This window comes from Saccopteryx leptura, chromosome 1 (genome assembly GCF_036850995.1).
Source record: "Saccopteryx leptura isolate mSacLep1 chromosome 1, mSacLep1_pri_phased_curated, whole genome shotgun sequence".
Classification (NCBI taxonomy): Eukaryota; Metazoa; Chordata; class Mammalia; order Chiroptera; family Emballonuridae; genus Saccopteryx; species Saccopteryx leptura.
In genome coordinates this window covers 203,690,206-203,697,973 of record NC_089503.1, presented here as the reverse complement: position 1 = coordinate 203,697,973, position 7,768 = coordinate 203,690,206, and positions in this window count along the sequence as shown.

Here is a 7,768-nt window from a genome sequence, read left to right as displayed (position 1 = left end):
CCCAGTCCCAGATTCTTTGTGGTCATCCTATAGGTTAGCTTCCCAGAAGAAGTCCTGCCTCCTTAGCCTGCCAGTCACCAAAGGTGCCTCAGTGAGCCCCAGCTCTCAGCTCTCAGATTACCTAATGCACATGCAGAGGGGCCAGGTTTCTACAGAGTACTGGGCACTGGCCAGCCTAGACCATCCCTGATGCTCCGGCAGTCAGTGCCACCAGATGCTTTTCCTCCCTGGCATTTGACACTGTAGCCTGTCAGGTGACACTGTTTACTTATTTGTGCAGGTTTTGATGCTGCCCTCTCAATAGCTATTTGTTCTGTGGTGTATTTTTAGCCTGAGATGGGGGGAGGGGACTAGGAGAATGGTTGGGGGAAGAATTAACTGTTCTAGGTGGGCACGGTGGTCACCTTCTTAGTGTGTTAGAGTGCCTTGCACACACATGTGCTCCAAAAAGTGATGGCTGCTGAAGCTTGCATAGCCCTCCTTCTCTTGCGTTTATAAAGGACAAGTACAGGCAATCAAAAGTGAGGTCTCCAGGGACCCTTAGCAATTGAAACTCTTCCTCCCTCAGAAAGCGAAGCAGGCAACATGTAAGTGTACTCACGTGGTCTTTTTTAGAAAAAGACGCCACATAGGACAGAAGATTTCAGGAGGGATGGAGGGAGGGGAGAGAGAGAAAGGGGGGAGAGAGAGAGAGAGAGAGAGAGAGAGAGAGGATAGAGAGAGAGATAGACCTTTCAAATCCATTTGAAAACAATCCGTGCAGCTGTTTCCTGAACTCCTCCGGAAGGACTGAGATGCAAAATGCTGGTTTCCTCCCCTCCCATCACTGCCCCGCCCCTCCAGGCAAACTGGCCTACAGGTGACGCAATGGTGAGGCTGGTCTGGAGGGACGCAGCCAGCCCACAGAGCATGGGGTGCTGCCACCTCTTGGATGTTTCAGAAGCCCAAGAGCAAGTTCTCTGCCCCAGAAAAGATGCATTTTAGTGATATGAAATGTTTAACAGGCAATCTGTTCTGAAATAATGGCTCAGTGTGTTGGCCTCTTTTCTGCTTTAGAATCTCAAAGGCATCACAGGCCGAACGCAGTGCCAGCCTGCTGGTTGGTACCTACACTTACAAAATCCAGCCCGGCAGCTAAGTATTAGCTCTTTTTCTCAATTAATAAAATGAAGTTAATTGTACCACTGAAAAAACTCTGGCCACTTGAATTTAGAGCTGTTTAGAGCTTCCAACTGTGAGCTGCGTGTAATTTTTAGGATAGGGTTTTTTGTTTGTTTGTTTGTTTTTTAGCTGATGTATTAATAAGCACCTAATTTCTGGGATAGCACCCAAATTTCTGTAGGGATTAAGAAGTGTTGATCAGAAACATATGCAGTCGCAAATCATGAACAGCCTCCTTCCCTTTCCTCCCCTACACACACACACACACACACACACACACTCTCACACTCACACATACTCACACACTCATACACACACATACACACTCACGCACGCACACACACACTCACACACATACACTCACACACGCACACACACTCACGTGCGCGCGCACACACTCACACTCACGCATGCACACACACACGCTCACACGCACACACACATGCACACACACACGCTCACATGCACGCACACACACACACACACACCATGCAACCCAGTTCCATTCCAGTTATCCACTGGCCACACTGTCTCCCTCACCTATGGAAAACCTGGTTCGTCCAAGCTGGAAATATCTAGGGTGCTCTGACGTAGGATACAAATTCTAAGGCCTTTATTGCATGATGGTGCCTTTGAAATATTTATATTGATCCGCCCAGTTCCTGTGAGGAAATAGGTTGTATCTCTTAATCTCCCAGGTATAGGTCATTTGAGCAGTTAGTTGGGCTGTCATATTTTTAATGTCTGCGTTTCCCTGGGGACAGCGAATGGATGATTTAAACTGCGACATTAGCTGCTTTAGGCGAGATTTTCAAAGCGACACCCAGGGGAGTTTAAAGCGCAAATCCTGTTATTGTTACAGGGATTAATGCACCGGAAGTCCCAGAATACACTTTGGAGAATGTAGTCGGGGAATATTATTGAACGTATTGCATGTTATTTTTAGACCCCAGCTAACAGCCCAATATCAGCGACATTATCAAAAATGAGACAGAGACAGAGAGAGCTGTCTTCAATCCAAAATTCTGATGTTTTTGGGTATTGTGGGTTTTCCCAGCACTTAGAAATCTGGATATCTGGAGGGAAAAAAGTAAAAGAGACGACAGTAGCTACCTCCACCCACTCTGTTTGCTTACAGAGGGCTGGCTACTTAGAGTACCGGTTCTATGGAATAGTGTAGGTGTCCCCTTCCCATAGGAGAGGCAGGTGGGAGAACAGAGGTATGGAACCATGGGCTCTTCTTGACCACAACCATTAAAAAGCTGCAAATCAACTGTAGCATACTAACGATTTCAAGGCAGCAAGTCAGGATTCCTGTCATCAGCCATTTCTATTTCTGCTTTTACACATCTTAGATTGTTGTTCAAAAATAACTATCTGTAAAAGGTCTGCCAGTTGGAGTAACTTTGCTTCCACGTTGCCCTGTGGGCATCAACCGACATTTATTGATTCTCTAGATACCCGCCGTTGGGTGTGATTAAACCAGGCTAGTCTTTCCCCTTGGCCTCCGAGGAACTGCATGGATCGGAGATGACCACATCACTGTCTCCCGGCCACATCGAGTCTGAGAGGTGGTGCCCCGAAGAGCCCCAACCTTTCCACGAGTTAGGAAACACGCTGCCCCGCTAGTTCCTCTCACTGACTTTCAAGTCCTAAAGCACGTTCTGTCCCCCCCCCCCAAAGGGATTGCGTCTTTCTAAAAAGGACAAGCACGCTCGCGTGGACCCGCTTCCATATGGGACCCGGCGGTGGGGCTAGCCTCACCCCAGTAAGCCAGGAGTCCACGTGGTCAGGAAGGAGGGCTTCACTTGGTACTGCTCCCTCTCCTTGCCACCAAGGAGACCCCAGTGCCAGCTCAGCACACGGGACCGAACCCCATCGTCACTCAACCCATGACTCCTGCTCTGACCTTGCTTTTCAGAGCAGTTGGGAAGGTGATTAAATAAGTGACGTTCTAAGAAGCACGTGGCACAGTGCTCGGCCCAGCGCATTGCAGGCTCCCAAGTCAAGGGAGCAGCAGCACCAACGTTTTCCTCAACTCTTTTTTTATATGTGGTGCATTTTTCAGTTTACAAGGTGATGTTTGCGCGTTATTCTATTGGGCAGCACAGCAATTAGGCTTGTTAATGGCTGTGGCAGGTGCAACGAAGTGGGTTTCACGAGGCTACAAACACAGCTTCCTGACGGCTTTCCCCATGGGGATGGTACCCGAAGGTGGGGCTAATAGATAGATGGGGATCAAAGGTTTCTCTTCCCAATCCCAGGGCCTTGTTCATTGGCGGGATCACTCTTCACGCCGTGATTTTTCAGCTCTGACATGGAGGGTGACTGGATCCTGACACACAAACACCAGAAGCGTGCTCCCGGTTTGTATATTTGAAAAACTTAAGAACAGGTTAATTATAAATTGTTCTGAATATTTACTCTTGGCATAACAATAAATGAGGCACTACGCTATATATGCCGTATGAGCTGTTCCGGCCCTTGAGGGACGCTCGTATTAAGAACTTCTAGGACGCTTATGCACACATGGTTTATCAAGATAACAACTTGGCAGCACCTAGCACAGCAGCATACCTAATATCTTATAATTCCACATATTCATGAAATGAATACAGCAATGAATGGGCACTATGAATCACTGAAGGTGAAGTTCGGATCAGTAGGTGCGAGGAAGAATCTAGGAACCTGTTACCCCATCTATAGAATGGGAGGACTGGCACTGCCCTGGAGGATTATCATAAAGTGAGACAATGTAGGTAAAGGACTATGGGGGACAGCCTTCCAACACTGCTCCCGATGACCCTCACCTCCTGGCTTTTAATGTCCTGTGTCACCCCCTGCCCTGACGTGTACACTGTGACACGCTTCCAAGTAACAGAATGTGGCAGATGTGCAGGGATGTCACTTCTGTGATCAGTCACGAAAGACTGTGCCTTCCACCTCGCAGGACTCTGTCTCTCTTGCCCTCCCGCCTGTGAGACAGACACTCAGAGGACAAAGGATTGATGCAGCCCTCCGACCAGCAGCCTGTGAGGAGCAGAGGCAGCCGTCGCACAGGGCAACTGAGTCCTGCCCAACCCGCAAAAGTGAAAACAAATTCTCCCCCAGACGCCTTGAGCTGACCACAACCCCAGAGCACACCTCGAGGTGAGCCTTGAAGGTGAGGACCCCGTTAAGCCACAACAAGACTCCCAACCCACAGAAGCTGGAGATGATAAATGTTGTGTTAAGGCGGTTTGGGTTTGGGGGTCACGTGTTATCTTGCAACTAATACAAGGATCTATGGCACCATGGTGGCCACTTTAAAGGATACAGACTACAGTGTGGGGCAAAAGTAGGTTTACCATCATTCTAATGGAAATTGATACAATTATTAATAAATATCAACACAAGAATAAATACTGTGTTTTGTGTACTCACAACTGTAAGCCTGCTTTGGTTCCAACCCTTACAGAATCCATTTTATTTTATGGGGTTGTAAGTGAGGGTGGGCTTATCTACAAGACTCAAGTGTTTAAAGCTAGCAAAGAGAATTCTAGAGTTGCCCTTACGACGGAGAAGAACTGACATGATAGTCCATGGGAGGGACTGGCTGGGATCCATTCTGCTGGTCATCTTCTCAGCGCACAGCAGGGGCCCATCCTTACGACAACGGGCATCAAAGGGCGGTGATGAAGAAATGTCTCCAATCACACAGCTGGTGGGCCAAGACACAGTTCAACCCATCACTTCTGAGCCAGGAGGAGCCGGCAGGGATCTCCTGGAAGCGCTTCCATAAAGCACGGGGAAGCATGGGGGCTGCACCCTGGCCTTAAAGAAACTGAACGATTCCTTCAGCAGTCCTATTCAGAACTGTTCTCATAGCCTTCTGTAGACAGTTGGCTCTTAATCCATTTCACAAAAGCACTTTCTGTTCCTTGGGTAAAAGGGAAGTGCATAAATTTCAAGTGCCATATTACCATACATGCATGGTTCTGTTTGGGCACAAGCACGCTGTTCTTGTCATAAATTCTGACTCAGAATGGGAGCTGGGGATTTACCATCTCCCTCTTTATAGTTACAAGATTGACTAAACTGATTACAGGAAGAAATATGTAAGCTTTGAAACTGTTCACACCAGTGATGTGGTTCAGCAGCTTAGAAAAGTGGCAGATAACAGCAAGCCAAAATAAGGGAACTTCAGGAAAGACATGGCTCCAGAAAACACAAGGTCGGTGGTGCTCAGAACCCAGGAGCAGTCGTTTCTCTTTGGAACCTGGGATGCGGTCTTCACTGCCTCTTGTTGGACTGTCCTTGGAAACGTGGCCTTGGACTGTCCCTGGTAACGTGGGTTAACCATCCTGTAGCCCACCCTCCATTACACCAGAGTTTCTAGAACCCCACCTGGAAAAGTGGTACTGCCTCTCTGGGTGCAATCACTCTGGGAAATAATGTTCTCAAACCCCTAAATTTTCAGCCATAGATACTGTGTGTGTGTGCATGTGTGTGTCCATGCACGCATGCATGTGTCTGTGCAGTTTGACTTGGTTTGGTTGTTTTAGCCAGTCAAGGGAATCTTGAACCCCATCATACGCTTTTTTTTTTTTTTTTGCCCATAGTCAGGATATGGAAGGCTGTGTACACAGAGCACAGGGTCTGAAACCCACCCTCATCGTTTACTCACAAGGGGCTTTGAACAAATTACTTAAGTCTTCCCAGCCTCAGTTTCCTCAGATAAAAAATAGAAACCATATTACCTCCCTCAAAAAGTTGAGGAGAAGATTAAACGCCATAATCCCTGTAAAGCACTTAGCCTTATGCCTAACATGGAGTAAGTACAATGCAAATGTTCATGCTTGTAGAACTATTTTGTGTTGTTAAGGTGACCAACTTTTTTACAATGAAAAGGAAGACAAAAATAAATTAAAGAAAACAACATCATAAATAAAAGAAACATTTTATTCATTGCAACAATAGTACACTATAATATGATAAATGTATAAAAAACATTTCTAATATTTTATATTGTAATTATGCCTACATGCCTATTACTTTTTAATAATAATTGTAAGAAATAAGTATTCATTTAGATACAAATATGTCACATCACACGCAGCGGATCGACTCTGCATCGATCGAATATGGACATTTATAGATTAGTCTGCCAATATCAAAAAGGAGGACATGTAGGAGGATACTGTTTGAGGGAGGATGAAACTTACAAAGGAAGGACTGTTCTCCCTAAATGAGGACAATTGGTCACCTTATTGTTAATCCTTTTTTCATGTCAAACTGTTAGCTCTTTGAGGGTAAAGAATGTAAGTTGGGATTTTAGACATGAATTTCTAGATAGTTGAATATTTTGGAGGAACTTTTCAGTGAGTTTACCTAGGCTGGAAAAATCTCTGGCTAGCAGTTCTGAGAATGTCCTCTTTTCTATCTACTCTACATTCCCTTCCCTGGTGACCTCATCCACTTGTGACTTTAAATACCATCTGCCTGCTGAGACAACTCCTACATTTTTATTTCCAGCCCAGACCTCCTCTTGAACTCAAGACTCTGGTATCCAACTGCCTACGTGACATCTTCATTCAGATGGCTAGGGAGCATTTCAAACTCAGCACATCCAAAGTGGAACTCCTGCTCTTCCCCTGCCAAAATCCGCCCTGCCATCGTCTGTACAATCAGTTGGTGGTGATTCTATTCCTTCAGATGCTAAAACCAAAAACCTTGGAGCCATTCTTGCATTCTGTTTTTCTTGCATAACTTGTGTTGAATTCACTAGAATATCCTATTGGTTCTACCTTCGACATACATCTAACATCGGACCATTTGCCTCCACCGCCACTATTATTTCCTTGGTCTAAATCATCATCATCTCTCACCTCCAATAGCCTTCTTTGAGAAGGAAACTGATTTTCAAATGATTTTAACTATATATTCTGAACCTTTTGAGAGTAAGTCCTATCATCCTGAAGGACTCTCTACCATGTATTTCCCCAAAACAAGAACATTCTCCTTATGCAACTACATACAACTCTTAGAATTAGAAAATCAACATTGATGTAACACTATCATCTAAGCTCATTCAAATTTTGCTAACAGTCCCAAGGATGTCTCTTTCTCCTCTGTGATCTAGGATACTCTCAAGAACATGTGTAGTGTTGAGCTATTATGAGTCCTTAGAAAACTTGAATCCAGAACAACTTGTCTGTCTTCATCTTGCTGGTACTAGACACTCTGTAGGCTATGTTGCACTCTGTAAGATAACCTCTGTATAGCAAAATACCACAAACTGGGTAGCTTAAAAAACCACAGGCATTTATTTCTTATAGCTCTGGAGGCTAGCAAGTCCAAGGTAAGGTGTCATCCTGGTTCTGTGTCTCCCCATTCCAGAGCTATAGCCATCACACTGTGTGTGTCCTCACATGGTGTAAGGGGCTAGGGATCTTTTTTATAAGGCACTAACCCCACTCATGAGGGCTGCACCCTCAAGACTTAAAACGCCTTCCAAAGGTCCCAACTTCTACCACCATCACGTTGGGTGTTGGGACTCCAGAGTGTGAATTTTGGGGTCACACAAACATTCAGACCATAGCAACCTCAAACATGAAATGTCTGATGT